The 14,715-nt window shown below is 42.9% G+C and overlaps 3 non-coding genes across 3 annotated transcripts; 1 reads left to right on the top strand and 2 right to left on the bottom strand.

Annotated features, from left to right (window-relative positions):
• Nucleotides 1-10,554: 10,554 nt before the first annotated feature.
• LOC140310669 (U5 spliceosomal RNA) lies at nucleotides 10,555-10,668 on the top strand. Its single transcript, XR_011916718.1, has one exon. It is a non-coding gene; the product is annotated as a U5 spliceosomal RNA (small nuclear RNA).
• Nucleotides 10,669-13,657: 2,989 nt separating this feature from the next.
• On the bottom strand, nucleotides 13,658-13,848 carry LOC140310615 (U2 spliceosomal RNA). The gene has a single exon (XR_011916669.1). It is a non-coding gene; the product is annotated as a U2 spliceosomal RNA (small nuclear RNA).
• A 308-nt stretch (nucleotides 13,849-14,156) lies between these two features.
• On the bottom strand, nucleotides 14,157-14,270 carry LOC140310668 (U5 spliceosomal RNA). The gene has a single exon (XR_011916717.1). It is a non-coding gene; the product is annotated as a U5 spliceosomal RNA (small nuclear RNA).
• Between the last annotated feature and the right edge of the window lie 445 nt (nucleotides 14,271-14,715).

Below are 14,715 nucleotides of genomic sequence, written 5' to 3'. Positions count from 1 at the left end.
CTCCCGCTAATGATCATGTAAGGTTTGATATTCGAAAATTTTCTTTTATGTTTTAAAGCAATTATTAATGGACATTCACACCTACTTGCAGCCGAACACCACCTCTCCCGCTTTTGATGATGTATGGACCGGCATTCTTACCTTTTCTAACACATTTTTCAGCAATTATGGTTGGAGAATCACACCTACTCACAGCCGAACAACTCCGCTACCGCATTTGATGATGTATAGTCGGGATTTCTCACCCTTTCTCATCAGCTTTTTGCAAATTATTCTCTGACATTCACACCTACTTGCAGTCGAACAGCTCTGCTCCCGCTTTTGATTATGTTTGGTTAGATATTCGAACCTTTTCTTAACTGCTTTTTTACAAACTTTGGTCGGACGTTCACACCTTCTTGTAGCCGAACACCTACGCTTCCGGTTTTGATAGTGTATATTCGGGCATACGAACCTTTTCTTACCCGCTTTTTACAAACCATGGTCGGACTTTCACACCTTCTCTTAGCTGAACAACTCCGCTCATTCTTTTGATTGTGTACAGTCGGGTATTTTAACCTTTTCTTACCCGCTTTTTACCAACTATGATCGGACATTCACACCGTCTTACAGCGGAACACCTCCGCTCCCTCTTTTGATGGTGTATGTTCGGGCATTCAAACCTTTTCTTACCCGCTTTTTACAAACCAGGGTCGGACTTTCACACCTTATAGTAGCCGAACAACTCCGCTCCCGCTATTGATTGTGTACAGTCGGGTATTTTAACCTTTTCTTACCCGCTTTTTACCAACTATGGTCGGACATTCACACCGTCTTACAGCGGAACACCTCCTCTCCCGCTTATGATCATGTACGGTTTGATATTCGAAAATTTACTTTTTTGTTTTAAAGCAGTTATTAATGGACATTCAAACCTTCTTTTTGATGGTGTATAGTCGGGCTTTCGAGCCTTTTCTTCCCTGTTTTTACAAACCATGGTCGGACTTTCACACCTTCTTGTAGCCGAACAACTCCGCTCCCGCTATTGATTGTGTACAGTCGGGTATTTTAACTTTTCTTACCCGCTTTTTACCAACTATGGTCGGACATTCACACCGTCTTACAGCGGAACACCTCTGCTCCCGCTTTTGATGGTGTATAGTCGGGCATTCGAACCTTTTCTTACCCGCTTTTTACAAACTATGGTGGGACATTCAAACCTTCTTGTATCCGAAAACCTCCGCTCTCTCTTTTGATCATACATTGTCGGACATTCGCACCTTTTCTTACCCGCTTTTTACAAACCATGGTCGGACTTTCACACCTTCTTGTAGCCGAACACATCCGCTCCCGCTATTGATTGTGTACAGTCGGGTATTTTAACCTTTTCTTACCCGCTTTTTACCAACTATGGTCGGACATTCACACCTTCGTACAGCGGAACACCTCCGCTCCCTCTTTTGATGGTGTATGTTCGGGTATTCAAACCTTTTCTTACCCGCTTTTTCCAAACTATGGTCGGCTATTCACAGCTTCCTCTCCACCATACTTGTATGGTGGGATATTCACACCTACTTGCATCCGAAGACCTCTGCCCCAAATTTTGTTGATATTTAGTCGGACATTCGCACCTTACCCGCTTTTGGCAAACTATGGCCTTCTTGCAGCCAAACACCTCTGATCTCGCTTTTGATGATGTAAGGTTGGGCATTCAGACCTTGCTTCACCTGCTTTTCACCAAATATAGTCGGACATTCACACCTTCTTGCAGCCGAACACTTCCGCTCCACCTTTTAGTGTTCTATCACACCTTTTTTTCACCGCATTTTATACATTATGGTCAGAAATTTTCAACCACTCTCATCCGAAGACCTCTCCTCCCGCTTTCTTTAATATATTTGAACTTTAGTCGGACATTCAAACCTTCTTGCAGCTGAACCACCTCCGCTCCCTGTTTTGATCATATATGGTCTGGCAATACTACCTTTTCTTACCCGTTTGTGAGTAATTATGGCTGGACATTCACACCTACTTGCAGCCGAACACAACCTCTCTCGCTTTTGATGATGTATGGACCGGCATTCTTACCTTTTCTAACACATTTTTCAGCAATTATGGTTGGAGATTCACACCTACTCACAGCCGAACAACTCCGCTACCGCATTTGATGGTGTATAGTCGGGCATTCTCACCCTTTCTCATCAGCTTTTTGCAAATTATGATCTGACATTCACACCTACTTGCAGTCGAACAGCTCTATTCCCGCTTTTGATTATGTATGGTTGGATATTCGAACCTTTTCTTAACTGCTTTTTACAAACTTTGGTTGGACGTTCACACCTTCTTGTAGCCGAACACATGCACTCCTGCTTTTGATGATGTATGGTTGGGCATTGGCACCTTTTTTTTACCCATTTTTCAGGTATTATGGGTGGACATTCACACCTTCTTGCAGCTGAACACCTCCTCTCCCACTTATGATCATGTGTGGTTTGATTTTCGAAAATTTTCTTTCATGTTTTCTCGCAATTATTGATGGACATTTAGACCTTCTTGCAGCTGAACACCACCTTTCCCGATTTTGATTATGTATGGACCGGCATTTTTACCTTTTCTAACACATTTTTCAGCAATTATGGTTGGAGATTCACACCTACTCACAGCCGAACAACTCCGCTACCGCATTTGATGGTGTATAGTCGGGCATTCTCACCCTTTCTCATCAGCTTTTTGCAAATTATAATCTGACATTCACACCTACTTCCAGTCGAACAGCTCTGCTCCCGCTTTTGATTATGTTTGGTTAGATATTCGAACCTTTTCTTAACTGCTTTTTACAAACTTTGGTCGGACGTTCACAATATCTTGTAGCCGAACACCTCCGCTTCCGCTTTTGATGGTGTATATTCGGGCATACGAACCTTTTCTTACCCGCTTTTTACAAACCAAGGTCGGACTTTCACACCGTCTTACAGCGGAACACCTCCGCTCCCTCTTTTGATGATGTATGGTTAGTCATTCGCACCTTTTCTTACCCATTTTTCAGTAATTATGGGTAGACATTCACACCTTCTTGCAGCTGAACACCTCCTCTCCCGCTTATGATCATGTGCAGTTTGATATTCGAAAATTTTCTTTCATGTTTTCTAGCAATTATTGATGGACATTCAGACCGTCTTGCAGCTGAACACCTCCGCTCCCACTTTTGATGGTGTATAGTCGGGCTTTCGAGCCTTTTCTACCCCGGTTTTTACAAATTATGGTTGGACATTCAGACCTTCTTGCAGCCGAAAACCTCCACTCCCTCTTTTGATCATACATTGTCGGGCATTCGCACCTTTTCTTACCCGCTTTTTACAAACCATGGTCGGATTTCACACCTTTTAGTAGCCGAACAACTCCGCTCCCGCTATTGATTGTGTACAGTCGGGTATTTTAACCTTTTCTTACCCGCTTTTTACCAACTATGGTTGGACATTCACACCTTCTTACAGCAGAACACCTCCGCTCCCTGTTTTGATTATGTATGGTTTGACATTCGCACCTTCTCTCACCCGCCTTTTACTATGGTCGGCCATTCACAGCTTCCTCTCCACAATACTTGTATGGTGGGATATTCACACCCACTTGCTTCCGAAGACCTCCGCCTCCACTTTTGTTGATATTTAGTCGGTCATTCGCACCTTACCCGCTTTTGGCAAACTATGGCCTTCTTGCAGCCAAACACCTCTGATCTCGCTTTTGATGATGTAAGGTTGGGCATTCAGACCTTGCTTCACCTGCTTTTCACCAAATATAGTCGGACATTCACACCCACTTGCATCCGAAGACCTCCGCCCCAAATTTTGTTGATATTTAGTCGGACATTCGCACCTTACCCGCTTTTGGCAAACTATGGCCTTCTTGCAGCCAAACACCTCTGATCTCGCTTTTGATGATGTAAGGTTGGCCATTCAGACCTTGCTTCACCTGCTTTTCACCAAATATAGTCGGACATTCACACCTTCTTGCAGCCGAACACTTCCGCTCCACCTTTTAGTGTTCTATCACACCTTTTTTTCACCGCATTTTATACATTATGTTTGGAAATTTTCAACCACTCTCATCCGAAGACCTCTCCTCCCGCTTTTGTTAATATATTTGAACTTTAGTCGGACATTCAAACCTTCTTGCAGCTGAACCACCTCCGCTCCCTGTTTTGATCATATATGGTCTGGCAATACTACCTTTTCTTACCCGTTTGTGAGTAATTATGGCTGGACATTCACACCTACTTGCAGCCGAACAGCTCTGCTCCCACTTTTGATTATGTATGGTTGGATATTCGAACCTTTTCTTAACTGCTTTTTACAAACTTTGGTTGGACGTTCACACCTTCTTGTAGCCGAACACATGCACTCCTGCTTTTGATGATGTATGGTTGGGCATTCGCACCTTTTTTTTTACCCATTTTTCAGGTATTATGGGTGGACATTCACACCTTCTTGCAGCTGAACACCTCCTCTCCCACTTATGATCATGTGTGGTTTGATTTTCGAAAATTTTCTTTCATGTTTTCTAGCAATTATTGATGGACATTTAGACCTTCTTGCAGCTGAACACCACCTCTCCTGATTTTGATTATGTATGGACCGGCATTTTTACCTTTTCTAAGACATTTTTCAGCAATTATGGTTGGAGATTCACACCTACTCACAGCCGAACAACTCCGCTACCGCATTTGATGGTGTATAGTCGGGCATTCTCACCCTTTCTCATCAGCTTTTTGCAAATTATGATCTGACATTCACACCTACTTGCAGTCGAAAAGCTCTGCTCCCGCTTTTGATTATGTTTGGTTGGATATTCGAACCTTTTCTTAACTGCTTTTTACATATTTTGGTTGGACGTTCACACCTTCTTGTAGCCGAACACTTCCACTCCTGCTTTTGATGATGTATGGTTGGGCATTCACACCTTTTTTTTGCCCATTTTTCAGGAATTATGGGTGGACATTCACACCTTGCAGCTGAACACCTCCTATCCCACTTATGATCATGTGCGGTTTGATTTTCGAAAAGTTTCTTTCATGTTTTCTAGCAATTATTGATGGACATGTAGACATTCTTGCAGCTGAACACCTCCGCTCCCGCTTTTGATCATACATTGTCAGGCATTCGCACCTTGTCTTACCCACTTTTTACAAACTTTAGTCGAACAGTCACACCTACTTGCAGCCGAACACAACCTCTCTCGCTTTTGATGATGTATGGACCGGCATTCTTACCTTTTCTAACACATTTTTCAGCAATTTTGGTCGGAGATTCACACCTACTCACAGCCGAACAACTCCGCTCCCGCATTTGATGGTGTATAGTCGGGCATTCTCACCCTTTCTCATCAGCTTTTTGCAAATTATGATCTGACATTCACACCTACTTGCAGTCGAACAGCTCTGCTCCCGCTTTTGATTATGTTTGGTTGGATATTCGAACCTTTTCTTAACTGCTTTTTACAAACTTTGGTTGGACGTTCACACCTTCTTGTAGCCGAACACATGCACTCCTGCTTTTGATGATGTATGGTTGGGCATTCGCACCTTTTTTTTACCCATTTTTCAGGTATTATGGGTGGACATTCACACCTTCTTGCAGCTGAACACCTCCTCTCCCACTTATGATCATGTGCGGTTTGATTTTCGAAAATTTTCTTTCATGTTTTCTAGCAATTATTGTTGGACATTTAGACCTTCTTGCAGCTGAACACCACCTCTCCCGATTTTGATGATGTATGGACCGGCATTTTTACCTTTTCTAACACATTTTTCAGCAATTATGGTTGGAGATTCACACCTACTCACAGCTGAACAACTCCGCTACCGCATTTGATGGTGTATAGTCGGGCATTCTCACCCTTTCTCATCAGCTTTTTGCAAATTATGATCTGACATTCACACCTACTTGCAGTCGAACAGCTCTGCTCCCGCTTTTGATTATGTATGGTTGGATATTCGAACCTTTTCTTAACTGCTTTTTACAAACTTTGGTTGGACGTTCACACCTTCTTGTAGCCGAACACATGCACTCCTGCTTTTGATGATGTATGGTTGGGCATTCGCACCTTTTTTTTACCCATTTTTCAGGTATTATGGGTGGACATTCACACCTTCTTGCAGCTGAACACCTCCTCTCCCACTTATGATCATGTGCGGTTTGATTTTCGAAAATTTTCTTTCATGTTTTCTAGCAATTATTGATGGACATTTAGACCTTCTTGCAGCTGAACACCACCTTTCCCAATTTTGATTATGTATGGACCGGCATTTTTACCTTTTCTAACACATTTTTCAGCAATTATGGTTGGAGATTCACACCTACTCACAGCCGAACAACTCCGCTACCGCATTTGATGGTTTATAGTCGGGCATTCTCACCCTTTCTCAACAGCTTTTTGCAAATTATAATCTGACATTCACACCTACTTCCAGTCGAACAGCTCTGCTCCCGCTTTTGATTATGTTTGGTTAGATATTCGAACCTTTTCTTAACTGCTTTTTACAAACTTTGGTCGGACGTTCACAATATCTTGTAGCCGAACACCTCCGCTTCCGCTTTTGATGGTGTATATTCGGGCATACGAACCTTTTCTTACCCGCTTTTTACAAACCAAGGTCGGACTTTCACACCTTCTCTTAGCTGAACAACTCCGCTCCCTCTTTTGATTGTGTACAGTCGGGTAATTTAACCTTTTCTTACCCGCTTTTTACCATCTATGGTCGGACATTCACACCGTCTTACAGCGGAACACCTCCGCTCCCTCTTTTGATGATGTATGGTTAGTCATTCGCACCTTTTCTTACCCATTTTTCAGTAATTATGGGTAGACATTCACACCTTCTTGCAGCTGAACACCTCCTCTCCCGCTTATGATCATGTGCAGTTTGATATTCGAAAATTTTCTTTCATGTTTTCTAGCAATTATTGATGGACATTCAGACCGTCTTGCAGCTGAACACCTCCGCTCCCACTTTTGATGGTGTATAGTCGGGCTTTCGAGCCTTTTCTACCCCGGTTTTTACAAATTATGGTTGGACATTCAGACCTTCTTGCAGCCGAAAACCTCCACTCCCTCTTTTGATCATACATTGTCGGGCATTCGCACCTTTTCTTACCCGCTTTTTACAAACCATGGTCGGATTTCACACCTTTTAGTAGCCGAACAACTCCGCTCCCGCTATTGATTGTGTACAGTCGGGTATTTTAACCTTTTCTTACCCGCTTTTTACCAACTATGGTTGGACATTCACACCTTCTTACAGCAGAACACCTCCGCTCCCTGTTTTGATTATGTATGGTTTGACATTCGCACCTTCTCTCACCCGCCTTTTACTATAGTCGGCCATTCACAGCTTCCTCTCCACCATACTTGTATGGTGGGATATTCACACCCACTTGCATCCGAAGACCTCCGCCTCCACTTTTGTTGATATTTAGTCGGTCATTCGCACCTTACCCGCTTTTGGCAAACTATGGCCTTCTTGCAGCCAAACACCTCTGATCTCGCTTTTGATGATGTAAGGTTGGGCATTCAGACCTTGCTTCACCTGCTTTTCACCAAATATAGTCGGACATTCACACCCACTTGCATCCGAAGACCTCCGCCCCAAATTTTGTTGATATTTAGTCGGACATTCGCACCTTACCCGCTTTTGGCAAACTATGGCCTTCTTGCAGCCAATCACCTCTGATCTCGCTTTTGATGATGTAAGGTTGGGCATTCAGACCTTGCTTCACCTGCTTTTAACCAAATATAGTCGGACATTCACACCTTCTTGCAGCCGAACACTTCCGCTCCACCTTTTAGTGTTCTATCACACCTTTTTTTCACCGCATTTTATACATTATGGTCGGAAATTTTCAACCACTCTCATCCGAAGACCTCTCCTCCCGCTTTTGTTAATATATTTGAACTTTAGTCGGACATTCAAACCTTCTTGCAGCTGAACCACCTCCGCTCCCTGTTTTGATCATATATGGTCTGGCAATACTACCTTTTCTTACCCGTTTGTGAGTAATTACGGCTGGACATTCACACCTACTTGCAGCCGAACACAACCTCTCTCGCTTTTGATGATGTATGGACCGGCATTCTTACCTTTTCTAACACATTTTTCAGCAATTATGGTCGGAGATTCACACCTACTCACAGCCGAACAACTCCGCTCCCGCATTTGATGGTGTATAGTCGGCCATTCTCACCCTTTCTCATCAGCTTTTTGCAAATTATGATCTGACATTCACACCTACTTGCAGTCGAACAGCTCTGCTCCCGCTTTTGATTATGTTTGGTTGGATATTCGAACCTTTTCTTAACTTCTTTTTACATATTTTGGTTGGACGTTCACACCTTCTTGTAGCCGAACACTTCCACTCCTGCTTTTGATGATGTATGGTTGGGCATTCACACTTTTTTTTTGCCCATTTTTCAGGAATTAAGGGTGGACATTCACACCTTGCAGCTGAACACCTCCTATCCCACTTATGATCATGTGCGGTTTGATTTTCGAAAAGTTTCTTTCATGTTTTCTAGCAATTATTGATGGACATGTAGACCTTCTTGCAGCTGAACACCTCCGCTCCCGCTTTTGATCATACATTGTCAGGCATTCGCACCTTGTCTTACCCACTTTTTACAAACTTTAGTCGAACAGTCACACCTTTTTGCAGCCGAACACCACCTCTCCCGCTTTTGATGATGTATGGTCCAGCATTCTTACCTTTTCTAACACATTCTTCAGCAATTATGGTCGGACATTCACACCTACTCAGAGCCGAACACCTCCGCTCCCGCATTTGATGGTGTATAGTCGGGCATTCTCACCCTTTCTCATCAGCTTTTTACAAATTATGATCTGACATCCACACCTGCTTTTGATAATGTATTGTTAGGCATTCGCACCTTTTTTTTAATACAAAGTTTGTTGTTTATTGTTGAAACTTCATCAGAAGTGAAGAAAAAAATGAATGCCTATCAACAAATGTGGGATCTAAACTCTAGTGCTTCCTCTAAAATAATTTCCTTTCTCAATTTAGAAATGTGTGTGTGTAAGTCACAACACCCGTGACACCAAAACGGCTTTCTTTTCTCTACACTCTCCACTATGAGCACACACACCAAATCAGAAAGGCTTTTTTCTCTCTTTTCTACATTATGGACTGTGGGGACACAAAACCGCTCTCTCTCTTTTTTTTTTTATCGTGTGCCAGGGCGTTGTCTCATGTATTAGATTATGCTTAAGATACGAATGGGTTTATCAGTCACATCAGAATCCATACATACTGATCCTCCCGTAATAAAATGGTCGGATCTTATCAAACACACTTTGTTTCTTGTGACAATCAAGTCAGCGAAACAGCGTATACACGTCAAGACACTGAATCAAGTTTGCCACAAGAACTCATAAGTTTGGCAGTATTGCTCTGCCATCAGCAATGATGCACCCATTTTATTTTCGTGAGACATGTGCAAGCACCTGTTCATCTACTGTTCTATCACTATGAATTAGTGATCTATTATCAATAAGGATACTTCTACAACTACTATCAAAGTATGTCCGGACTTCTTATGTTGTCAGTTGCTATATATGAATAAGTGGGTAGCTACTGACAAGCATTAAGCATGTCACACAGCCCAAACATATAACATTTCAGGACACACCACACAGTTAACAACCACAGTGAAGCGTGTCAAAGCCCAAACATGTAACATTCAACAGGACACTTACACAACACATTCAAATCAAACAGTCAGACAACATACAAGAACATATACCCCAGCCGGCATTGCTCCCTGCCTATTTTCGTACAGCACACTATGTGTGCGCACACCTTTATTCACAAACTCTTCAACTTATACTCTTTTACCGAAGCTGCTACAGCTCGATTGGCCGAATACCCTTTGATCCTATTTCGGTGAATTTGACATCTGCCTTACATATAACAGATTAGCGGTTTAGCAGTTTTAATTTAGTTTGAGTGATGGAATTCATTTTATAGCAAAATCCGAAATCGTGAAGAACTCATGAAAGTAAGCTTATTCTCGGATTCCTGAAACTTTAGATTTGCTCTTTCTTTTACTGCAAAGTACAACGTTGTTTCTTTTGTTTAAATCTTTCTAGACATGGTAAATATTAAGGACAAAGCAGTTTTCACATAGTTTGAGTGAAGGAATTCATTTTATAGATAAAATCCCAAGAGTCTGCTGAGAAAAGAGAGTGAATGCGAAGTAGACTTTAACACGGCTATGGGAGCGAGCCGAGTGTGGGCTAACCAGGAGAATTGCTTGAAAGAAACGCGACCCCGAATGAGCGGTCAGAACAAAGCCTCAATACGGGATTCTCGTGGTGTTTTTGTTGCTGCCTTGTCTTTTGCACAGAGTAAAAGACAAGGCAGCCATCGAATAGGGCCCGATTGTTCCTACTTGGTCAGCCGAGGAGCAAGGGGGGGGGAGCAAGCGTCTCAACCAAGCAAAGCTCACCATGGGGAAGGTGGCTATGCCAACTAGCCTGATGCCCTGCTCCCGCAGTGACGGATAATCGTACTCTGGTTTCTCTTCATAACGTACAAGTCTTTCGCCTTTTACTAAAGATTTCTGTGGAGAGCAGCACTAATGAGTTGTTTCTATTTTTGGCAGGCTTTACCTTTGCGGGTGAAGCCCTTTCTGTCTGTGCAAAAGAAATCTTGTTACTGTGCAGAGTGACTTCTCTGCGTAGAGTCGCCTTACTTGTTGCGACTGTGCCGATGTTCGAAGCTGGAGTGCAAAGTTGTTGCTTGAATGGTGCTTGCTGGAGCATGCGGGAGTGCAAAGTTATACCATTTAAAAGGGCTGAAGAGTGCTCAGTGCAGCGGGTGGGCGACACTCTGGCCACCTTGAAAACCGAGGTTACATCCACTACCAGGGGCAGCCCAAGTTCTGCCGCAAGTGTGGTGAGCATGGGCACCTGGTTGAGGCTTGTACCAAGGTGTTATGTGGGAAGAGCAGAGAAATTGGGCAAACTTTTGGAGAGTGTCCAAATGGCAGGAAATGTAATCTCTGTGGAGAATTAAATCACCTCTTCAGAGATTGCCCTAAATCTTTTGCCAACAAATTAAAGACGGTAAAGCCACAGTCAAGCCAACAAAGAGAAGGACCAAAGGTGGCAGTTGGTGAACAAAGTGAAGAGGTTGACCCAATAAATTCAAACTTCCCGCCAAAAGCTTGGATTGGAAGTGAGGAGCAAAAAGGGGAGGGGCCTGTAGAGGCCTCACCACTCAGTGTTGAAGTCTGTGAGAATTCAGTTAAATGCAACATTGCGTCAGAGGCCAACACCGAGAGTCCGAAAAGGAAATATAGATCACCCTACTCACTTTTCACCTAAAGAAATGAAGGAAGAGCTAGTTTCCCAAGAAATAACCTGAGTGTGTAATTTGTTTTGATAACTTAGAAAAACGAAAATGACATACCTACTTTCCTTTATGCTTTTAATGGTTCTCACCTTCTCAACACTAAATGTGAGAAGTGTGAAATCGAAGACAAGAGCCCAGAGTATTTTATTCTTCTTAGACTCCATAAAATCAGATGTGTTTTTAATACAAGAATGTGGACTACCTTTTTTAAAAAACCATAGACAATGGGAGGAAATGTGGCCCCATTTATCGATATGGAGTGGCTCAAATCAAAATAAAAATGATGGTGTGGCCATTCTAATTAAAAATCCGCATGTTCTGGTGAAAGGTAGCACAGTGGTGAGAGACGGATGGGCACTTTTAGCACACTTGAATTTTATGGGGCAAGACTTTAACCTCTTCAATATTTATGGTTTCAATGGAAAAAATTAAAGGTATGACCTTTTAGAAGATATACAGCTTTACATGCTAGGGCAAGTACCTTTAGTTGTAGGAGGGGATTTTAACTGTATCTTGAGCAGGAAAGATAGAAAAAGAGCAGGGGTAGATTTTAAAGTGGATAAGACTTCGATTTTACTTCAGGGCATATGCAGGGATTTTAAGCTTACTGACTGTTTTAAAACCATGCATCCCAGAGAGGAGGGCTTCACCTGGTTTAGTCATGATGGCACCAGAGCCTCTCGCATTGATTATTTCTTTACTAGAGATTGCCCACCCACTGATGTTAGATTAACCCCTGTTTTCTTTTCAGACCACCTTATGCTCTCCTGCACCCTTTCACCCCCTTCTGGTGTGACGGTAGGAAGTGGTCTGTGGAAACTCAACTGTTCCCTGTTGGAGGATGAAATCATAGTCAGTCAGTACAGGGAATGTTATAAAGAGTGGCATACCCTTCAAGACCTCTACGAAACACATGCACAATGGTGGGAAATGGTGAAGGAAACGACCCAGACTTTTTTTAAACAGCAAGGTAAACGTAAAAAAAGGAAAGAGAATCGATGTATGATGGGACTACATAAACGCTTACAGCGCTACTTTAAACTAAATCAGTGTGGCATAGACTTTAAAGAAGAAATCAAAGATGTCAAAAAGGAAATGTCAGTTTTAGCAGAAATAAAGAGTAAAGGAATTTTTGTAAGAAGCAGGGAGCAGGAAATTGAGGAAGGTGAAAAAGAAAGAAAGTTATAAATAAAAAGGAGTGTATTCAAAATCTAAAAAGAGAAGATGGGTTTTTAACAAAATCCACACAAGAGATGATTGAAACTGTACATACCTTTTATAATAACATGTACAAAGAGAAACCAGTGCACTTGGAAACATCGGCAGAAATTTTAAAATTCGTTGACAAAACCGTAAAAGAGAATGCACACTTGACACAGGATTTTACTGCTTTAGAGTTAAAAAAATGCCTAACAGGTTTTAAGAGAAGTCGAGCTCCAGGTTTAGACGGGCTTCCTGCAGAATTCTATCTGACCTATTGGGACCTTTTATCATCAGACGTTTTAGATGTTTTTAAAGATTTTGAAAAACTCGACCGACTGCCTGACAGTTTTAGAGTGGGAATAGTGACTCTACTTTATAAAAAAAATGATAAGACTGACCTAAAGAATTGGAGGCCCATCACACTTTTAAACTTTGACTGTAAACTTTTTAGCAAGGTTTTAGCGACACGGATGTCCTCTGTTTTAGAGGAGGTAATTCACCCAGACCAAGCTTGTGCCATCTCAGGGAGACAACTCAACGACAGCCTCGTACTGATTCGAGACATCATTGATTACGCTAGAGACAGAAACACCCGGCTTGTCATCTTAAATTTAGACTTTGAAAAAGCATTTGATCGGGTCTCGCATCAATATCTCTTTCAGGTGTTGCAGCCATCGAATAGGGCCCGATTGTTCCTACTTGGTGAGCTTTGCTTGGTTGAGACGCTTGCCCCCCCCCCTGCTCCTCGGCTGACCAAGTAGGAACAATCGGGCCCTATTTGATGGCTGCCTTGTCTTTTACTCTGTGCAAAAGACAAGGCAGCCACAAACACCACGGGAACACCGTATTGAGGCTTTGTTCTGACCACTCATTCGGTGTCGCGTTTCTTTCAAGCAATTCTCCCGGTTAGCCCGCACTCGGCTCGCTCCCAGAGCCGTGTTAAAGTCTACTTCGCATTCAGTCTCTTTTCTCAGCAGATTAAAAGAAAGTTTCATCTTGGGCTCCCTGAAACTTCCATCCTGCACCGCTGTTTGCTTTTTCACAAGAGCAGAGGAGAGCGCACCATTCCCAGCGGCACTGCAGTACCGGGTCGAGGCTTGGAGTGAACGGAGCAAGCTTCTTTTTCAACTCCTATTCTTAAAAATCCATTTAATATGTAGTCCTCGTATAGAGGACATATCAGATATTAAACTGATAAGAACAGATACTACACTTGATCTTAGCCAAAAGGCCGAGAAGCGACAACTGTCCACTGGTTCACGTCCGAGGGCCCTTCCTGGCACAATGCGCACTTGTAGCGGTGTTCTTTTTATGGCCATAGGTGGCCAGAGTGTCACTATGCACCTCCGCCCACCTGCTGCACTGAGCACTCTTCAGCCCTTTTAAATGGTATAACTTTGCACCCCCGCACGCTCCAGCAAGCACCATTCAAGCAACAACTTTGCACTCCAGCTTCGAACATCGGCACAGTCGCAACAAGTAAGGCGACTCTACTCAGAGAAGTCACTCTGCACAGTAAGAAGATTTCTTTTGCACAGACAGAAAGGGCTTCACCCGCAAAGGTAAAGCCTGCCAAAAATAGAAACAACTCATTAGTGCTGCTCTCCACAGAAATCTTTAGTAAAAGGCGAAAGACTTGTACGTTATGAAGAGAAACCAGAGTACGATTATCCGTCACTGCGGGAGCAGGGCATCAGGCATAGCCACCTTCCCCATGGTGAGCTTTGCTTGGTTGAGACGCTTGCCCCCCCCCCCCTGCTCCTCGGCTGACCAACTAGGAACAATCGGGCCCTATTCGATGGCTGCCTTGTCTTTTACTCTGTGCAAAAGACAAGGCAGCAACAAAAACACCACGAGAATCCTGTATTGAGGCTTTGTTCTGATCGCTCATTCGGTGTCGCGTTTCTTTCAAGCAATTCTCCCGGTTAGCCCACACTCGGATCGCTCCCATAGCCGTGTTAAAGTCTACTTCGCATTCACTCTCTTTTCTCAGCAGACTCTTGGGATTTTATCTATAAAATGAACTCCTTCACTCAAACTATGTGAAAACTGCTTTGTCCTTAATATTTACCATGTCTAGAAAGATTTAAACAAAAAAAACAACGTTGTA

This window comes from Leuresthes tenuis, unplaced genomic scaffold, assembly GCF_036924035.1.
Source record: "Leuresthes tenuis unplaced genomic scaffold, fLeuTen1.0.hap1 SCAF_6, whole genome shotgun sequence".
Taxonomy (NCBI): Eukaryota; Metazoa; Chordata; class Actinopteri; order Atheriniformes; family Atherinopsidae; genus Leuresthes; species Leuresthes tenuis.
Note: the sequence above shows the minus strand (reverse complement) of the source record. Positions and strands in the feature narration are given on the sequence as shown.